We start from the raw sequence: 22,592 nt of genomic DNA, 5'->3' as shown, positions 1-22,592 counted from the left end.
GGAACCGGGTGGCATAGTCACAGATCACCAATATATACTGGTAACCTGCACTACTCTTCTCCAAGGGTCCAACAATGTCCATTGCAATTCTCTTGAATGGGGTAGAGATAACTGGCAGTGAACATAGAGGAGCCCGGTCAGACCTACGGACAGCACTGGTTTTCTGGCACGTGGGGCATGTTTTGCAGTATGTTTGTACATCAGTATACATGGAGGGCCAAAAGAAACGGGAGCCTAGCCTAAGATAGGTCTTATGTTGCCCTAGATGGCCTGCCCATGGAACTGTATGTGCAAGGTTGAGAACAAGTGGTCTACATGTAGATGGCACCACTAACTTCCTGCTATCTGCTTCTGACCCAAGGTAGAGTATGTGGTTGTCTACTGTGTATATTCCCCCACATGAAGATTGGCTGTCCCCAGCTAAGGCCTTATCAAATAAACCTTTCAAGGTTGCGTCAGACTTCTGCAGTGTAGCAAAATTTTGTGGAACTTCCCATTGCACTTCTAACCCAGACACATCAGCAACAGGTACAGGGGTTCCCACATACTTCTCAAGACGCCGCTGGCGGCGTGACTTTCTGGGCCCTTTGGTTCCCCCTCACACAGACTATCACACAAGTCAGGCAGAGGTTGTAAACCAGCTTTGGCCTGTGCACGAGTGACAACTGAACATGACACCTGAACATCAGACTGGCAAACTGACTGCTCATATAGCTGACCCCCCACACTTCCCAACAGATCAGAGAGTACAGGCACATCCCTCCCCAAAATCATCTCAAAAGGTAGCTTCGCCATTACCCCAACTTTGAGGAGGTATTTCTGACCCTGAATCTCCACTGTGAGTTCAGCTGTGGGCTGCTGTGACTGGTCACCATGGACACATTGGATCAGTGTCTGGTGACCGTAATCAATGTCATTAACAGGTACATTACATTTTCTGATCAACGACAGGGAACTGCCGGTGTCAATCATTGCAGTAAGACTTTTACCATTCACTTTTACAGGTACCAAGACTGACCCTTCCCCAGTCTGTCTATTCTGAACACCATCCCCCTCTCTGGGCACATAACAGTAACCTGAGAGCTTGGATTTACGTAGTGGACACATTGAAGCCTTGTGCCCCTGCTGTCGGCAGTAAAAACAGGTCAGACCCCTCCCATCAGAGCGAACTGCATAATCCCTTACCTCCCTCCTCCCAGACACATAACCCCCAGAGTTACCTCCACCATCTCGGGTATGTCTGATGTCCCTTGCGTCTCGGAGACTCCTTGGAGCGGGTGCTGCAGGTCGTGGTGGGCCCCCTTTACGTGCATTAAGGTACTGCAGCGCAAGCTTGGCCGCCATAAGCCCGTCCTTGGGCTCGTGCTCTCGAACCCAGGTTCGAATGTCGTGTGGTAGAACTTGTAGAAGTTGCTCGAGGATGATGACCTCACCGATCTCGTCCTGTGTCTTCTCCTCTGGTTGAACCCATCGTCGGTAGAGACCCTTGAGGCGGTGGTACGTCTCTGTCGGTGACTCACCCGATGGCGTCGATGCAACTCTAAAGCGTTGACGGTAGGTCTCCGAGGAGATGTCGAACTTCATCAGCAGCGCTTCCTTCAAGCCCTTGTAGACGTTGGACAGCCCCTCATCCATTGCTGTGTAAGCCTCTAAGGCCTTGCCCGTGAGCAATGGGACAAGCCTGCAGGCCCACTCTACTTCCGGCCACTGCCACGTCTTGGCCATTCGCTCAAACCTCAGCAAGTAGTTTTCAATGTCCTCCCCCTGCTGGTATGAGGGCATCTTTGGCTCCTTCCTCAGGAATGCTGGAAGATGAACGTTAACACTGCTGGACTGGTCTCCTGGTGCTGGGGCTGGCCTCATTACTGCTTGGGGATCCTGCTGTGGAGTTGAAGTCCCTGCTGCGTCGAGCCTTTGTCGTCCTGGTGTTGGCAGACCCAATCTTGGGCTCTCACTGACGAGTTCCACTTGGTGAGGAGCTGTGAGGATAGATTGGCGTAGGCCCCGACACTCCTGCTTGAGGTCTTCGTCCCTCTTCTCAAGGCAGGTGAAAAGTTGCTGGAAAAGGGCTACCATGGTTGGGTGTGGTTCTGGTCCCCCAACTGCTCCTTCAGTTAGCTGGTCTCTTATTGCTGTATCTGCTGGTTCAACCGGTAGTTCAAACAGTTCTGGTTGTGTTTGGCCCCTTGGTCGGGCTCCTAGTTTCTCATAATTAACCTCTTCACCAGAAGATTCCATGGTATTCCACCCAGTTTCAACTTCAATTACCTTTTATGACAGTTGATGCTGCTGCTGAGAACGCAATCCTGTACGCATTCCTTTACCTCTCTTGTTGGAATTCACTGATTTGCGGTGCGCCATCCCACTGCTGCCACCATATGTCACGTAGAGTAGGCCAGAAGGCTAAACTGGAAAACCTAACCTCTATAAAAAATAAAAAGATGGCGGAGCCGCAAAAGTTCTTCTGTGCAACGGTGTTTATTTACATAGTGATTCCGGAACAAAACAACAGTACTGCCATCAAACGTATACCTTATGAGACAGCTTAAAAACAAAGCTGCCCCACCCACAGCTCAATCCAAAATGCCTCTCCTTGAACTGAAAGAGAGGCTCCTTTTGTAGGGGTAGCCCCTCCCCTCAGAACAATTAACACTAATTAATTAAGCAATTACCTATTCAACATACAGTTTCCATTTATCTAAACATACCAAAATATATACATTGCAACACGTTTATGAAACAACATCACAATATAACATTTACAAAATTACATCACTACTGACAGTGTCTTCCAATATGCCCGTTTACATTAATGAGCCATTCCGGACAGGCACTACAAAGTAAGCCCAATTCCCTTAGCTCGGGTCCTTATCCAGCATACCTGGAAGCTACAGAGATGGAGAGAGAGAGGAACAGAACAAACAACCGTGCTCATCCATAACATCAATAAGTATACTAAATATTGCTTATATTAAATATGAACACCTGTCTTTATTTCTTTATACCCTAACTGGTTACTGAAGTAAGTGTGAAATGTATGTACTAAGATAGACGTTAACTTGTGTGTCGACCCACATTGTTAACTTATCTGATAACGGAGCAGGGAGGAGTGATGAATGTGTGCGTGCGTTAAAGTACCAAATGCTGCCCGCGGCCAGTGACGGACTTCTACGTCACAGCCCACCTCCTGAGTCGGACTAAGAGTCCACACTGAGTCCGTCTTTTCTGCCGGCGAAGTTTTGGAACAGCCTCTGGGATCAGTTCAATTGCCCTGGGGGATACGAACAGTTCGGGAAATTCGTATTCCTGGTCACATTGCTGGTAATGCTGGTGAGTTACCATTGCTCTGATATCCAAAAGTTCTTCCTGGCTGTATGTAATAACACAAAACATTTCCTGGGCTAATCATTTAAGAAATAACACATAAAAAACAAAATTTTGCAAAGTTTACTAAGAGCTTGAAGCACGGAAGCCCTATCCGTCAATGCCATTATCATCAGAATAAAAAAATAAAAATCTATTTAATCAATTTTAGAATAAGGCTGTAATGTAACAAATTGTGGAAAAAGTCACAGGGTCTGAATACTTTTTTTTTGCTGCCTCTTGGTCCACCCACGGGCCAGGGCCCAGGGGTAAGCCCCTGCATTAAACCAGCACTTTGGAGCCAACTTTGCAAAAGGCAATCAAGCTATCCATGCCTCGGTCCCCTCCTGAATTTGAGTGTGTTTTCTGGTGGGGAAACTGAGTTGTAGCGCAGATAGAGAAGATATGCACAGATAGAGATGATAACTACAAATAATTCCAAGCAAACAGTTTGAAGCACACTTATTCAATCTTATATGATAAAAATGATAACAAAGCATTTTTCCTTTTCACACCTTTTATATCACCAGTAGAGTGAGCATAGACTAGAAGCTGCAGTAACCTACATGGGGTGCTGTTTAGCAAATGTTAAATTGTGCTTACATGTGTTTACAGTCATGACATACAAACACACACACACACAACTTGACAGCAAGATAAGTCAGCTTGATAGGTTTTTCTATGTTTTCTTTGCATTTCATTAAAGAAATAAAGAACATTTGAAGTAAATTATTGTAAAATAACATTTTACTATCTCCACGTTCCTTACAATTTTTAAAATTGAGTTATTACCATTAAAGTGAATGTTGATGAGCCTTACCTCAAAAATGACATGTCAAAATGGCTGGTAGACATTTTGTGAGATATGTGGGAGAGGTAGATCAATAATCCATTGTGATTACCATGGCACAGCATAATATTGCCATATTATGCCAGCTCAAAGAATGGAAAAAGGCTTTTCTCTTCCTATTACAGTGAACTTTGAGGGAACATAATTCGAGTTTAAAACAGTAAAAATGTGTAGTAAATATTTGTGGCATGTGTGCCACTAGTATATCAATAATCCTGTGTCATTGCCATGCCACACCATAAGATGCCCATGCTATGCCAGTTCAAAGATGGAGAAAAGGCTTTTGGGCATCTTATGGTCGATAAGCATTCAAGCCCTTTGTTATGGGGAGCCTGTCACGTCCTGACCAGTAAAAGAGGTTGTTTGTTACTGTAGTTTGGTCAGGGCGTGGCAGGGGGTGTTTGTTTTATGTGTTTCGGGGGTTTTGGTATAGGTTCTATGTTAGTATATTTCTATGCCCGTGTCTAGTTTTTCTATTTCTATGTTTAGGGTTTTTGTTTGACCTTCAATTGGAGGCAGCTGTTTCTTGTTGTCTCTGATTGGAGGTCCTATTTAGTAGAGGTTTTTCAGCTTGTGTTTGTGGGTGGTTGTTTTCAGTCTAGCGTTTTGTACCTGACGGAACTGTTAAGCTGTCGTTCGTTTATTGTTTTGTTTACGTGTTCAATAACAGTTAAAAATGAGCACTCAACCCGCTGCGCCTTGGTCTACTCCCTACGACGGCCGTTACAGAACCACCCACCACAAGATGACCAAGCAGCGGGGATTGGAGCACCGGCCGGAAGGATGGACCTGGCAGAAGGAACGGCAATTATGGGAGGACAAGTTACAGGAGCTACGGGAGCCTGAGAGGCAGCCCCCATTTTTTTGGGGGGGGAGCACACGGGGAGTTGGGCAGAGTCAGGCAATAGACCTGAACCAACTCCTCGTGCTTATTATGGGGAGCATCGAGTCAAGAAAGCACCGAGCTATGGGGAAATGCGCACTGTAGTGAGAAAAAGCATTCAAAGGCTGGTGCGATCGGTGGAAGCTCCTCAGCGTGGCCAGGCTACATTGAGCACTCAGCCAGGAAGGGTTGTGCAGGCTGTGTGCTCCAGACCTCCAGTGCTTACCCATAGTCCAGTTCGTCCTGCTCCCGCTCCTCGCACTAGCCCTGAGGTGCGTGTTTCCAGTCTGGCGCCTACAAAGCCAGCACCACGCACCAGGCCTCCAGTGCGTCAGCTTAGTCCAGTTCGTCCTGCTCCTGCTCCTCGCACTAGCCTTGGGGTGCGTGTCTCCAGTCTGGTACCTCCAGGACCAGCCCCACGCACCAGGCCTCCAGTGCGTCAGCCCAGTCCAGCTCGTCCTGCTCCTGCTCCTCGCACTAGCCTTGGGGTGCGTGTCTCCAGTCTGGTACTTCCAGTACCAGCCCCACGCATCAGGCTTCCAGTGCGCATTCCCTGTCCAGGACTTCCGGCAATAGTGCCCTGTCCAGAGTGTCCGGCAACAGTGCCCCGTCCAGAGTGTCCGGAAACAGTTCCCCGTCCAGAGTGTCCGGCAACAGTGCCCCGTCCAGAGTGTTGCGGCAACAGTGCCCCGTCCAGAGTGTCCGGCAACAGTGCCCCGTCCAGAGATGGCCCACAGTTCGGAGCCTGCAGAGACAGCCCACAGTTCGGAGCCTGCAGAGACGGCCCACAGTCCGGAGCCAGCAGAGATGGCCCACAGTCCAGAGCCAGCAGAGACGGCCCACAGTCTGGAGCCGACAGAGACTGCCCACAGTCCGGAGCCGACAGAGACGGCCCACAGTCCGGTGCCGACAGAGATGGCCCACAGTCTGGAACCGACAGAGACAGCCCACAGTCCCCACAGTCCGGAACCGACAGAGATGGCCCACAGTCCGGAACCGACAGAGACGGCCTACAGCCCGGAACTGACAGAGACGGCCTACAGCCCGGAACCGACAGAGATGGCCTACAGCCCGGAACCGTCAGAGTCGCCCTACAGCCCGGGAACCGACAGAGTTGCCCTACAGCCCGGAACCGACAGAGTTGCCCTACAGCCCGGAACCGACAGAGTCACCCTCCAGTCCGGAACCGGCGCAGCCAGAGTCGCCCTCCAGTCCGGAACCGGCGCAGCCAGAGTCGCCCTCCAGTCCGGAACCGGCGCAGCCAGAGTCGCCCTCCAGTCCGGAACCGGCGCAGTCAGAGTCGCCCTCCAGTACGGAGCTCCCAGAGTCGCCCTCCAGTCCGAGGTCTCCAGCGACGCGCTTCAGCCCGAGGTCTTCAGTGGGGGTGGACAGGTTAGGTTGGGGACTAAGGCCAGAGCCTGAGCCACCTCCATAGGAGGAGGATTGGGGAGGGGGGGGTGTAGCACGGGAGCCATCGTTGACGGTAGCCACCCTCCCTTCCCTCCCTTTAGTTGAGGATTATTTTTTGTTTTGGGGTTTATTTTTTTGTGTTTATTTTTTGTGTGAGGTGCATCCAGGGTCTGCACCTTTGGGGGGGGGGGGGGGTACTGTCACATCCTGACCAGTAAAAGAGGTTGTTTGTAGTTTGGTCAGGGCGTGGCAGGGGGTGTTTGTTTTATGTGTTTCGGGGGTTTTGGTATAGGTTCTATGTTAGTATATTTCTATGCCCGTGTCTAGTTTTTCTATTTCTATGTTTAGGGTTTTTGTTTGACCTTCAATTGGAGGCAGCTGTTTCTTGTTGTCTCTGATTGGAGGTCCTATTTAGTAGAGGTTTTTCAGCTTGTGTTTGTGGGTGGTTGTTTTCAGTCTAGCGTTTTGTACCTGACGGAACTGTTAAGCTGTCGTTCGTTTATTGTTTTGTTTACGTGTTCAATAACAGTTAAAAATGAGCACTCAACCCGCTGCGCCTTGGTCTACTCCCTACGACGGCCGTTACAGAGCCTAAATAAGTTCAGGAGTAAAAATGTGCCTAACAAGTTACATAATAAGCTGCATGGACTCACTCTGTGTGTAATAATAATGTTAAACATGACTTTTGAATGACTACCTCACCTCTGTACCCCACACATACAATTATCTGTAAGGTGTCTCAGTCAAGCAGGGATTTTTAAACACAGATTAAACCACAAAGACCAGGGAGGTTCTCTAATGCCTTGCAAAAAAGGGCACCTACTGGTAGATGGGTAAAAAGAAAAAAAAATCTGACGCAACGCAGCTTCCCGTGTGTATCAAGAATGGTCCACCACCCAAAGGACATCGAGCCAACTTGACACAACTGTGGGACGCATTGGAGTCAAACATGGGCCAGCATCCCTGTGGAATGCTTTCGAAACATTGTAGAGTCCATGCCACAACAAACTGAGGCTGTTCTGGGGGCCGGGGGGAGGAGGGGGGGGTTGCAATTCTATATTGTTAATTGTTGCAGGGGTGACAGACTTCCAGTATCTTGCAGTGCATTCAGCAAAGGACAGCTCACACACATCGCCCTACGATAAGATCATCTTGCGTAAACCAGAGAATAATGAGTTCTTTGAGCAGCCTGTGCCCCTCTTCCTTCCTCCACCCATCTTCTCTCGCCTGGACAGTGCTGTGGACTATAACTACCGACCTGAAATCCAACACAAGTAAGCAGGGGCATTGGAGCAGCCCTACACTACACAGTTTCACCCTCATCAGAGGTAGTGTGTTCAGCTCAGAAACAAATATGCCAATGGAAGTCAACATGTGTGTCAGCAATAATGCATAAGAATTCCCAACAACAACTTTACAAAATGGTGTGTTCAACAACAGGAGCAAGACAGGAAGCCCCTTATTTAGTTATAAAGATGCAGGTACTAATAGATGTCGCCATTGGCCAACCCATAGCTAAACCATTGTGGTCTTATGTCTTCTGTGCAGAGAAGGCCATTGTCCCCCAACAGTCTCCAGGGATAATCTGATTGGTTTGAGTCGAGCGCGCCGGCCTCATAATGCCATCTTCCTCACTTTTAACGACCAGAACATCCCCACGGAGCCGCTGGAGGCTGCCAAGGTCAACTGGAAGAGAGTGTGTGTTCACCCCAGTGACATAAAGGCAGAGGAACAACTGAAGGAGGTTAGTATACTTTGCATTGGGCTTCTGAGGTTATTGTGAAGACTCCAGGAAGTCACACACAACAGGTGATATTTTAAACTATTTGTATTATTGTTAATCACAGATGTGTTAATTTAATCCTAATGCTATTTCAAGACTGAAACATTTACTTGGGTGTTAGCCTATAGCAGGGTTCCCCAACTGGTGGCCCGTGGGATGAATTTGGCCAGTAGGTGATTTTATTTGGCCCCCAAAGTTTTCTGAGCTCCCCAGATTTTCTGACATAAAACATTGTAAAAACACCAGCAAATCATCTGTGATTTACATTTTGGAAGTCTGTTCCAAAGTATTCCCACACATAATAGAGAGATACAGTATAAGTGATCGTATACAAATGTAAGCAAGTTTTGAAATGATTATGTTTTTGTCAAATATCATATTTGCAGTCTACAAAATATTTGTCATTATCTTTCTGCCCTCTGACGAACAGCTCAAGATAAAAATCCGCATACAGCTGAATTTAGTTGATGATCCCTAGCCTATGGGCTAGTTTGTATTTTATCTCTATGATTTAGAGGGAATTACATTGGATGCTCTCAGACCTTAATGACGTTTTCTGTGGGAAAAAAATGCATTGAAAATAAAGGGAGCGTTTACCCACCTAATTGTTTTACCACTACATCACTGACGTTACCTGCCCACCTAACCTATATTTTTCACATCGCCATGTACAGAGAATGTTCCTAAGGTATTTGTCTGCACATATGAGAAATGTGTTGCTCAATAAGGTATTTTTATGATTTCCTGAGATAAATTGGATCTATTTTGAATCATGTAGTTCTCATTCATGTCTGACTTCTCTCTCATAAAGGCTCCTTAGGAGAAATAAAAATACGTAAAAGAGAAGCTGTTGTTTGAGACATGTGATATGGAAAATATACACGTGGGAAATGTTACTTACATTGCTTTGATATCCCATCTGTGTTATCTTTTCCCAAACCACACTGTGTGTAGATGTTTGAGAGCCTGCCCATCTGGTCCGGGTACGCGGTCAAGGCCAACCTTGACATCCACCCTGATAAACTGAAGCTGCTGCTCCCTATTGTGGCCTACTATATGGTGATGAGACCTAGACCAGCCAATGGAAAAAGCAACAGGAAACACACCTCCACAAATAGCGTATGTCTGCCATCTAACTGTCACCATGGATGCTACAGCCCAAGCACAAGGTCACATACCTGATACAGTGAGGGAAAAAAGTATTTGATCCCCTGCTGATTTTGTACGTTTGCCCACTTACAAAGGAATGATCAGTCTATAATTTTAATGGTAGGTTTATTTGAACAGTGAGAGACAGAATAACAACAAAAAAATACAGAAAAACGCATGTCAAAAATGTTACAAATTGATTTGCATTTTAATGAGGGAAATAAGTATTTGACTCCTCTGCAAAACATGACTTAATACTTGGTGGCAAAACCCTTGTTGGCAATCACAGAGGTCAGACGTTTCTTGTAGTTGGCCACCAGGTTTGCACACATCTCAGGAGGGATTTTGTCCCACTCCTCTTTGCAGATCTTCTCCAAGTCATTAAGGTTTCGAGGCTGACGTTTGGCAACTCGAACCTTCAACTCCCTCCACAGATTTTCTATGGGATTAAGGTCTGGAGACTGGCTAGGCCACTAGCTTCGTGCTTCGTCTGTGCTTCGTCTTGAGCCACTCCTTTGTTGCCTTGGCCGTGTGTCTTGGGTCATTGTCATGCTGGAATACCCATCCACGACCCATTTTCAATGCCCTGGCTGAGGGAAGGAGGTTCTCACCCAAGATTTGACGATACATGGCCCTGTCCATCGTCCCTTTGATGTGGTGAAGTTGTTCTGTCCCCTTAGCAGAAAAACACCCCCAAAGCATAATGTTTCCACCTCCATGTTTGACGGTGGGGATGGTGTTCTTGGAGTCATAGGCAGCATTCCTCCTCCTCCAAACACGGCGAGTTGAGTTGATGCTAAAGAGCTCCATTTTGGTCTCATCTGACCACAACACTTTCACCAGTTGTCCTCTGAATCATTCAGATGTTCATTGGCAAACTTCAGACGGGCATGTATATGTGCTTTCTTGAGCAGGGGGACCTTGCGGGCGCTGCAGGATTTCAGTCCTTCACGGCGTAGTGTGTTACCAATTGTTTTCTTGGTGACTATGGTCCCAGCTGCCTTGAGATCATTGACAAGATCCTCCCGTGTAGGTCTGGGCTGATTCCTCACCGTTCTCATGATCATTGCAACTCCACGAGGTGAGATCTTGCATGGAGCCCCAGGTCAAGGGAGATTGACAGTTCTTTTGTGTTTCTTCCATTTGCGAATAATAGCACCAACTGTTGTCATCTTCACACCAAGCTGCTTGGCGATGGTCTTGTAGCCCATTCCAGCCTTGTGTAAGTCTACAATCTTGTCCCTGACATCCTTGGAGAGCTCTTTGGTCTTGGCCATGGTGGAGAGTTTTGAATCTGATTGATTGCTTCTGTGGATAGGTGTCTTTTATACAGGTAACAAGCTGAGATTACGAGCACTCCCTTTAACCTGTTGAGGACAGACGTTCCGCTAGCAGAACCCCGTTCCGCCTGCGGAACCCCTAGCCAACAGCCAATGGCATCGCACGGCGCGAAATACAAAACCAACTAAAATACCATAATTCAATTTTCTCAAACAATCAACTATTTTACACCATTTTAAAGATAAGACTCTCGTTAATCTAACCACATTGTCCGATTTCAAAAAGGCTTTACAGCAAAAGCAAAACATTAGATTATGTTAGGAGAGTACATAGACACAAATAATCACACAGCCATTTTCCAAGCAAGCATATATGTCACATAAACCCAAACCACAGCTAAATGCAGCACTAACCTTTGATGATCTTCATCAGATGACACTCCTAGGACATTATGTTATACAATACATGCATGTTTTGTTCAATCAAGTTCATATTTATATCAAAAACCAGCTTTTTTTACATTAGCATGTGATGTTCAGAACTTGCATACCCACCGAAATCTTCCGGTGAATTTACTAAATTACTCATGATAAACGTTGACAAAATACATAACAATTATTTTAAGAATTATAGATACAGAACTCCTTTATGCAATCGCTATGTCGGCCATCACGGCTAGCTATTTTGACATCCGCCAACTTCGGGGTCACCTAAACTCAGAATTACTATTAGAAAAATTGGATTACCTTTGCTGTTCTTCGTCAGAATGCACTCCCAGGACTTCTACTTCAACAACAAATGTTGTTTTGGTTCCAAATAATCCATAGTTATATCCAAATACCTCTGTTTTGTTTGTGCGTTCAGGTCACTATCCGAAGGGTAACGCGCGAGCGCATTTCGTGACAAAAAAGTTCAGAATATTCCATTACTGTACTTAGAAGCATGTCAAACGCTGTTTAAAATCAATTTTTATGCTATTTTTCTCGTAAAATAGCGATAATATTCCAACCGGGCAACGTTGTATTCATTCAAAGGCTGAAAGAAAAAAATGGAGAAGTCTCGTGAAGGCGCATCTTCAGTCTCACTGTCCCCAGGCTGACCACTTACAAACTCTGCTGCTGTACTTTGCCCAGAGACAGCAGACACCCCATTCCACTTTCTGGCAGCTTTAGAGAGGCAATGGAAGCCTTAGAAAGTGTCACGTTACAGCACAGATGCTGTAATGTTGATAGAGATGCAACAGAAGGACAACAAATTGTCAGACATGGCACTTCCTGTATGGAATCTTCTCAGGTTTTGGCCTGCCATATGAGTTCTGTTATACTCACAGACACCATTCAAACAGTTTTTGAAACTTTAGAGTGTTTTCTATCCAAATCTACTAATATGTATATTCTAGTTTCTGGGCAGGAGTAGTAACCAGATTAAATCGGGTACGTTTTTTATCCGGCCGTGAAAATACTGCCCCCATCCCAAAGAAGTTAAGAGTGTGCTCCTAATCTCAGCTCGTTACCTGTATAAAAGACACATGGGAGCCAGAAATCTTTCTGATTGAGAGGGGGTCAAATACTTATTTCCCTCATTAAAATGCTAATCAATTTATAACATTTTTGACATGCGTTTTTCTGGATTTTTTTTGTTGTTATTCTGTCTCTCACTGTTCAAATAAACCTACCATTACAATTATAGACTGAACATTTCTTTGTCAGTGGGCAAACGTACAAAATCATCAGGGGATCAAATACTTTTTTCCCTCACTGTACCATTCATCAGGATGCCAATTGTTTGGCTGTCTGCATATTCTCTGACACCTAACTAATCTATATGGTGAGCAGACCCAGGCCAGCAGGGGCTCAATAAAGGGAAATAGGGCATCTCTCTATTTACTTGCCATGTCCTATTCAATTAATTTGACTTGAAATTAACCTCTTGAGAGAAGTAGAAGTGGATGGTGGCAAGAGAGAGAAAAACAAGACATGAAAACAATGAACATCTATTTGATCGATACACCACATGACCAAAAGTATGTGGACACCTGCTCGTCGAACATGTTATTCCAAAATCATTAGCGTTAATATGGAGTTGGTTCCCCCCTTTGCTGCTATAACAGCCTCCACTTGTCTGGGAAGGCGTTCCACTAGATGTTGGAACATTGCTGTGGGGGACTTGCTTCCATTCAGCCACAAGAGTATTAGTGAGGTTGGGCACTGATGTTTGTGTCAATTAGGCCTGGCTCGCAGTTGGCATTCCAATTCATCCCAAAGATGTTCGTTGTGGTTGAGGTCAGGGCTCTGTGCAGGCCAGTCAAGTTCTTCCAAACCAATCTCGACAAACCATTTGTGTATGGACCTCGTGTGGGCATTGTTATGATGAAACAGGAAATGGCATTCCCTAAACTGTTGCAACAAAGTTGGAGGCACAGATTAATCTAGAAGTTCATTGTATGCTGTTGCGTTAAGATTTCCCTTCACTGGAACTAAAAGGCCTAGCCCGAACCACAAAAAACAGCCCCAGACCATTATTCCTCCTCCACCAAACTTTACAGTTGGCACTATGCATTGGGGCAGGTAGCGCTGTCCTGGCATCCGCCAAACCCAGATCCATCCGTCGGACTGCCAGATGGTGAGGCCTGATTCATCACTCCAGAGAACGGGTTTCCACTGCTCCAGAGTCCAATGGCGGCAAGCTTTACACCACTCCAGCCGACACTTGGCATTGCGCATGGTGATCTTATGCATGTCTGCTGCTGCTCAGCCATGGAAACCCATTTCATGAAGCTCCCGACAAACAGTTCTTGTGCTGACATTGCTTCCAGAGGCAGTTTGGAACTCGGTAGGGAGTGTTGCAACTGAGGACAGACGATTTTTACGCTCTATGCAATTCAGCAGTCGGCGGTCTTGTTCTGTGTGCTTGTGTAGCCTACCACTTCGCGGCTGAGCCGTTGTTCCTCCTAGATGTTTCCACTTCACAATAACAGCACTTACAGTTGACTGGGGCAGCTCTAGCAGGGCAGACATTTGATGAAAACTCACTAGTTTGAAAGGTGGCATCCTATGATGGTGCCATGTTAAAAGTCACTGAGTTCGTCTGTGAGGCCATTCTACTGCCAATTTTTGTCTATGGAAATTGCATGGCTGTGTGCTCGATTTTATACACTGTCATCAATGGGTGTAGCTGAGATAGCCAAATCCACTCGTTAGAATCGGTGTCCACATACGTTTGTATATATAGTGTATTTCATTGATAGAATGTTAAACAAAAATGAACATTGGGAAAAAAAGAAACAGTCCTCACAGTGAAGTCATCAAGATTGAGTCAACGGAACAACCCATTGTTCATATATGCCATACAAATTCCATCAACCTCCCCTGGAGGAGCCTCCAGGTGAGATTTGACTATGACACCAGAGGCCAAAGAATACCAGGTGCAGTACCAAGCAGCGTGAAGAGTGGGGGCAGGGTGGAGGTTTGGTTCAAATTATGCAATCTAATCTCACAGCTTTGTTAGTCCAGTCATCATGCGTTGTTTTATGAGACCGTGTTTCCCCCCCTGTGACTGTCTTTAGGATATACTATAAATTACATGCCAGTGAAGGCCAAGAGGAGCACTTTCAACTATACCCTGCCAATCACACTTAACAAAACAGGTGGGTAACTGGGCATATGTCTGGTGTGTTTGTGTGACTGGGTCTGTGCTTGCGTGCGTGTGTGTATTAGTGATGATTGTCTCACTAATGTCCCTCTTTGTTGTTCAGTGCCCCAGGCTGCTAATGTGCCAGATTTACCCCCTGAGGGCCCTGCTAGTGGGCATAGTGCAAATATAAACAGGAGCCAGCTAATGGTAAGAGACTAAATACTTTTTTACATTCTACATGATACACTGTACTTACAAGAATAATGTCACCGTAATAAGACATCATATGCTGACCCCCCTCTACCATGTCTCCTGTATGTCCAGGATTCCTCATACATATTCCGAGATGGGACCCTGCCCCCCCACAGGCAGACGTTCTACCAACTCTGTGATCTGGATGTGGAGAGGTAAAATCCAACATGGTATACGGGCCATTCCATTAGAGATTGGCCCAAATATATTTATAATGTTTTTGATCTTCCTGAAATAAAATCCATAGAAAGGTCCTTTGGGGGAAGTATGTTTGGCGTACCTTTTTTAAATCTGTATCCAAAATAACGATTGAGAAATAACTAATTCAAGTTGGGACATTTTTTACATTTTGGATTTACCCAGGTCTTCTTTAGGACATTACAATGATGAGTTTATAGATGCTACAAAGCCACTTAGTGTCATTTGAAATAGTACTGTGTGCTCTGAAATATGAGTAGTGTTGAGATTAAGAATACCATTTCTGTACATTAGTTTATGCTTCATTAAAAATATAAACCTACATTTCTTAGGTACCCTTTTTGATTTTCATTATTTGGCATATTGTTTTAAACAATATACTCTACAAATACATAACATTTCCAGTTGGTTCTCTGCTACTTGAAGTTATGATATATTTTATGGGCAACACCAACACATTGAATGGGAAAATGTATTCAAAGGAACTCCCTCTGCTGGTGACTTACTGAATATGCAATCCTAAAGGAGGGCTGTGATTGGCCATTAATTTCAATAAATAAATGGGTCAGAGCACACAGTAAGGTTTCAAATGACACCAAGAATGGCTTTGTAGCATCCACAGCATCTACAGACTCATTGTTATAGTGTCTAAAAGAAGGCTGGGGTATGTGAAAAATTGCCTAACATTAATCAATTATTTCTCAATAATGATTTTGTGTACAGACTTCAAAGATATGCCAAACATCCTTCCCACAGGGGACCTTTCTATGGATTTCAATTCAGAAAGATTCAAAACATCATAACAACACTGCCTTCAGAAAGTATTCATAATTATTCCGTATTTTGTTGTGTTACAGCCTGAATTCCAAAGGTAATACATTTATTATTTTTCCCATCCATTTACATACCATACCCCATAAAGTCCTAAAAAATGTTTTTAGTATATTTAGCAAATCTATTGAAAATGAAATACAGAAATATTTCATTTACATAAGTATTCATACCCCTGATTACAGCTGTGAGTCTTACTGTCAAATTGATTGCTGATCATTGCTAGACAACCATTTTCAGGTCTTGTCGTAGATTTTCAAGTAGATTTAATTTAAAACTGTAACTTGGCCACACCCTTCACATTTTTCTTGGTAAGCAACTCCAGTGTAGATTCAGCGTTGTGTTTTAGGTTATTTTCCTGTTGAAAAGTGAATTAATCTCCTAGTGTGTGGTGGAAAGCAGACTGAACCAGGTTTCTTTTTTCCTGGAAAACTCCCCAGTCCTTAACAATTACAAGCTCATAACATGATGGAGCCCCCATATGCCTGAAAATATGGAGAGTGGTACTCAGTAATGTATTGGATTTGACCCAAACATAACACTTTGTATTCAGGACAAAAAGTGAATTGCTTTGCCAAATACTTAGCAGTATTACTTTAGTGCCTTGTTGTAAACAAGGCATCCTTCTTTTCACCCAGTCAATTAGGTTAGTATTGTGGATTAATTACAATGTTTTTTATTCATCTTCAGTTTTCTCTTAACACAGCCATTAAACTCTGTAACTGTTTTAAAGTCACCATTGGCCTCATGGTGAAATCCCTGAGCGATTTCCTTCCTCTCTGGCAACTGAGTTAGGAACATTACATTTTTACATTTTAGTCATTTAGCAGACGCTCTTATCCAGAGCGACTTACAGTAGTGAATGCATACATTTCATACAATTTCATACATTTTTTTTCTGTGCTGGCCCCCCGTGGGAAACGAACCCACAACCCTGGTGTTGCAAACACCATGCTCTACCAACTGAGCTACAGGGAACAACGCCTGTATCTTTGTAGTGACTGGGTGTTTTGATACACCATCCAAATTGTATTTAATAACGTCACCATGCTCAAAGGGATACTCACCGTCTGCTTTTCTATTTTTACCCATCTACCAATAGGTGCCCTTCTTTGCGAGTCATTGGAAAACCTCCCTGGTCTTTGTGGTTGAATCTGTGTTTGAAATTCACTTATCGACTGAGGGACCTTAAAGATAATTGTATGTATTTGTATTTGTGTTTATTATGGATCCCCATTACACTCTTCCTGGGGTCCAGCAAAATTAAAGCAGTTATACATTTTTTAAACATTACAATACAGTGACAACAAATTTCACAACATCTTAAGTGTGTGCCTTCAGGCCTCTACTCTACTACCACATATCTAGAACACAAAATCCATGTGTATGTGTGTTTATAGTGCATATGTTATCGTGTGTGTGTGTATGAATGTGCCTGTGTATGTCACTTCACATTCCCTGCTGTTCTATAAGGTGTATTTTAATCTGTTTTTGTAGTCAAATTTTACTGCTTGCATGAGTTACTTGATGTGGAATAGAGTTCCTTGTAGTCATGGCTCTGAGCACCTCCCATAGTCTGTTTTTGACTTGGGGACTGTGAAGAGACCTCTGGTGGCATGTCTTGTGGGGTATGCATGGGTGTCCGAGCTGTGTGCCACTAGTTTGACAGCTCGGTGCATTCAGCATGTCAATATCTCTCACAAATACAAGTAGTGATGAAGTCAATCTCTCCTCCACTTTGAGCCAGGAGAGATTGACATGCATTTTATTAATTAGCTCTCTGTGTACATCCAAGGGTCTGAGCCAAGTCCCTCTTTGTGGCACCTGACACATGACTGAACAGTAGTCCAGGTGCAACAAAACTAGTGCCTGTAGGACCTGCCTTGTTGATATTGCTGTTAAGAACACCTTGTTGTGGACAGACTTCTCACCATCTTAGCTACTGTTGTATATGTTTGGACCATATGTTTGGACCATGACAGTTTACAACTTGCTCAATTTCCATATTATTCATTACGAGATGTAGTTCAGGTTAAGGGTTTAGTGAATGATTTGTCCCAAATACAATGCTTTTAGTTGTTGAAATATTTAGGACTAACTTGTTCCTTGCCACCCACTCTGAAACTAACTGCAGCTCTTTGTTAAATGTTGCAGTAATTTAAGTCCCTGTGGTAGCTGACGTGTATAGTGTTGAGTCATCTGAATATATAGCCACACTGGCTTTACTCAACGCCAGTGGCATGTCGTCAGTAAAGATTGAAAAAACTAGACAGCTGCTCTGTGGAATTCCTGATTCTACATGGATTTTGTTGGGGAGGCTTCCATTAAAGAACACCCTCTGTGATCTGTTAGACAGGTAACTCTTTATCCACAATATAGCAGGGCGTGTAAAGCCATAACACATACGTTTTTCAAGCAACAGACTTTGATCAATAATGTCAAAAGCCGCACTGAAGTCTAACAAAACAGCCCCCACAATCTTTTTATCATCAATTTCTCTCAGCCAATCATCAGTCATTTTTGTAAGTGCTGTGCTTGTTGAATATCCTTCCCTATAAGAGTGCTGAAAGTCTGTTGTCAGTTTGTTTACTGTAAAATAACATTGTATCTGGTATGTGTGGGGTACAGAGATGAGGTAGTCATTAAAAAAGAATTCTTTGGGATCGGTATCCCATCCACGGGATGGTTAAGCTAACATAGGCTAATGCGATTAGCATGAGGTTGTAAGTAACAAGAAAATTTCCCAGGACATAGATATATCTATATCTATGTAAATGTAAAAATATCTGATATTGGCAGAAAGCTTAAATTCTTCTTAATCTAACTGCACTGTCCAATTTACAGTAGCTATTACAGTGAAAGAATACCATGCTATTGTTTGAGGAGAGTGCACAATTTTGAATATAAAAAGTTATTAACCTCTCTAGGGTCGGTGGGACGAAATCGTCCCACCTACGTAACAGCCAGTGTAATCCTGTGGCGCGTTATTCAAATACCTTAGAAATGCTATTACTTCAATTTCTCAAACATATGACTATTTTACACCATTTTAAAGACAAGACTCTCGTTAATCTAACCACACTGTCCGATTTCAAAAAGGCTTTACAACGAAAGCAAAACATTAGATTATGTCAGCAGAGTACCCAGCCAGAAATAATCAGACACCCATTTTTCAAGCTAGCATATAATGTCACATAAACCCAAACCACAGCTAAATGCAGCACTAACCTTTGATGATCTTCATCAGATGACACACCTAGGACATTATGTTATACAATACATGCATGTTTTGTTCAATCAAGTTCATATTTATATCAAAAAACAGCTTTTTACATTAGCATGTGACGTTCAGAACTAGCATACTTCCGGTGAATTTACTAAATTACTCACAATAAATGTTCACAAAAAACATAACAATTATTTTAAGAATTATAGATACAGAACTCCTCTATGCACTCGCTATGTCCGATTTTAAAATAGCTTTTCGGTGAAAGCACATTTTGCAATATTCTCAGTAGATAGCCCGGCATCACAGGGCTAGCTATTTAGACACCCACCAAGTTTAGCCCTCACCAAAGTCAGATTTACTATAAGAAAAATTTTATTACCTTTGCTGTTCTTCGTCAGAATGCACTCCCAGGACTTCTACTTCAATAACAAATGTTGGTTTGGTTCAAAATAATCCATAGTTATGTTCAAATATCCTCTGTGTTGTTCGTGCATTCAAGACACTATCCGAAGTGTAAAGAAGGGTGACGCGCACAACGCGTTTCGTGACAAGAAAATTCTAAATATTCCATTACCGTACTTCGAAGCATGTCAACCGCTGTTTAAAATCAATTTTTATGCCATTTTTCTCGTAAAAAAGCGATAATATTCCGACCGGGAATCTGTGTTTTAGTACAAAGAGAGAGAAAATAAAAACATGGGGTCGCCTTGTGCACGCGCCTCAGTCTCATAGTACTCTGACCGACCACTATCCAAACGCGCTAATGTTTTTCAGCCAGGGGCTGCCTCGACATCATTCAGCTTTTTCCCGGGTTCTGAGAGCCTATGGGAGCCGTAGGAAGTGGCACGTTACAGCAAAGATCCTAAGTTTGCAATAAAAAGAGTCAAGGAGCTCGAAGAATGGTCAGAGAGGGCACTTCCTGTACAGAATCTTCTCAGGTTTTTGCCTGCCATATGAGTTCTGTTATACTCACAGACACCATTCAAACAGTTTTAGAAACTTTAGGGTGATTTCTATCCAAAGCCAATAATGATATGCATATTCTAGTTTCTGGGCAGTAGTAATAACCAGATTAAATTGGGTACGTTTTTTTTATCCGGCCGTGTAAATACTGCCCCCTAGCCCTAACAGGCTAATAAACAAATTAGGCACATTTGGGCAGTCTTGATACAACATTTTGAACAGAAATGCAATGGTTCATTGGATCAGTCCAAAACTTTGCACATACACTGCTGCCGTCTAGTGGCCAAAATCTAAATTGCACCTAGCCTGGAATAATACATTATGGCCTTTCTCTTGCATTTCAAAGATGATGGTACAAAAAAACACAAAAGAACGGTTGGTTATTTCTTTTGTATTATCTTTTACCAGATCTATTGTGCTATATTCTCACATTTCCACAAACTTCAAAGTGTTTCCTTTCAAATGGTACCAAGAATATGCATATTCTTGCTTCAGGGCCTGAGCTACAGGCAGTTAGATTTGGGTGTGTCATTTTAGGCAAAATTCTTAAACACAAAAGGGCGGATTCTTAAACACCATTATTGCACAGAAAGTGAGTCCATGCAACTTATTATGTGACATGTTAAGGGAAATTTGACTGTTGAACTCTTTAGGCTTTCCAATTGAATGCTTATTGACTCAAGACATTTCAGCTTTTCATTTTTAATGAAATATATGTTGCTGGATTGTTTTACATAATTACACTTTGACATTATGGGGTATTGGGTGTAGGCCAGTGACAGTTTAAAAAAATATTTAATCCATTTTAAATTCAGGCGATAACACAACAAAATGTGGAAAAAGTTTTCACTTTGGGCCAATCTCGTTTGGAATTGCAGTGGCAAAAATCTCTGCATGTTGTTATCTGTTTGTGTCTAATGTTATGATCCTGCTCCTGGCTCAGCATAAGGAATGTGATCAGTCGGAGCGATGGCCAGGAGGAGGAGTGTGACGAGAGGGATGGCTGGTGTCTGTCCCACACCTCTGATGACCTCCGAGATATCATGTCCTCCATGATCAAGCAGGTTATCCGTGCCAAGAGGCCAGGTGAGACCTCTCTCTCTAACACTGGTGCAGCATTCACCTATGATCGACCTGGCAGAGTTTGACTTCATGGTGTTTAGGTGGTTTTAAGTTTGTGTTGAATTGTAGTTCTTTCATAAGAGTTGAAGGAGAACCCCCTGGTCGGGGATAAAACTGTTACTAAACACAACAAGTGATGACTACAGTCCTTCCCACAGGTCAAGCTGATTTTTATTCATGTTCAGATGTAGTGCATATCATTTCTGACATTTGGTAGGCAATTATTTACTCAACTTGCCTATATTTAAATAGATGCAGCTTCTCTTCTACCATTTCTCTCTGTCCTGGACCAGAGTCCTGGACCAGAGTTTCCAAAAACTGCTTCTCTCACGGAGCGAGGGCATTAAGTGATTGGGGAGAAAATGCAATAACTCTAAAACAGCGGATAGATCTTCTGTTCAAAATTTCCAAATAACCTCAGTTTGACTGGTTTTAAGGAAATGAAAGGCTGGGAAAACGATCCAACTTTTTACTGATAATATTAAGTTCTACTTGGATGCATATTTTATGTGGTTGGTTGGAATACTGTCAGCTTTTATATTGCTGAAAAACATTTATACACAGTCCCTAACCGCATATTCACGTTCTCTCAAAATGCTGAAAGAAGTAAATCACATTTCTCCACTCCCGTTCCCTGGCAAAATTATCATTTGATGTATGAATTTACTGCAAGAAATACTTAATTCAGTAGGAATGAATATTATATTATTCTACATGTGAGAGGTTATAGTTCTACAGTCGATGTCCTGACTTCACTTGCTTTTCCATTTCACCCATCTGAACTTCAACAGTTCGCTGACCAGGGGATTCGGCCGCACCTTCCGCACCCCCTACTTCCTCCTATCCCTGATGTGAAGTGAACTAGTGTGGTCCAAGATTAACCATACTGTAGGCCCAGTCACCATGAGAATACTTTCCTCTAGCTTTGGACACAACAGTCTGTCTGAGGTTTTGGTTACTTCCCCACTGCCGGTGTGCAAGTGTGGGCACAATAAGGAGTGCAATCTAGTATGTTAGATGACATGTAGATCAATTAATTGTACATGAAATAAGTGTGTTTGTGTGAGTATACAGTGTATGTTTTGATGACTTTCTGATGTAAGATTTAAATCAAATATGGGGACACACAGTGAATGTTTTAGTTGTTTCTATGTCAATCATACAGTATATCTGTGCTTTCTGCAGCACCATAGTCTTCTGGGCCTGAGAGTTCTGTTACCAGGAGAAAGACCCTAGAGAGTGGAGAGGATGATGATGAAGAGGAGTGACAATGAGATGCAGACAGAGATGCTGGATTATATGTGAGAGAATACCGGTCTATCCCTGCCCTGACAAATGGACTGGAATTGTACAAACTTGCTTTGTTCACTGTAAAAACATATGTTTTTGTGTATTTGCAAATTAGTGTGAATAAATATGTTTAAGTTAAGGAGTGGTCTTTCCTCCTTTTATTGTCCACAATGGAAAAATGTATTCAGGAGAAGTGTATCAGTTATCAATAAGCTATCAGTTGGTGAGTTTCTGGCTGTACACATAACCAATGGAAAAAGTGTCAGGAAACACTTTCAACACACCTCCAAAAATAGCATGTGTTTGCAATCTAACTCTGTCACCATGCATACTACTGCCCACACCCAAGGTCACA

The 22,592-nt window shown here is 43.4% G+C and overlaps 1 pseudogene; it reads left to right on the top strand.

Moving 5' to 3' along the window:
• Positions 1 to 7,335: 7,335 nt before the first annotated feature.
• Positions 7,336 to 22,290, top strand: LOC106563342 (general transcription factor 3C polypeptide 5-like; annotated as a pseudogene).
• Positions 22,291 to 22,592: the final 302 nt, after the last annotated feature.

This window comes from Salmo salar, chromosome ssa11 (genome assembly GCF_905237065.1).
Source record: "Salmo salar chromosome ssa11, Ssal_v3.1, whole genome shotgun sequence".
Classification (NCBI taxonomy): Eukaryota; Metazoa; Chordata; class Actinopteri; order Salmoniformes; family Salmonidae; genus Salmo; species Salmo salar.
The sequence above is the reverse complement of the archived record's forward strand: the minus strand, read 5'-3'. Positions and strand labels throughout refer to the sequence as shown.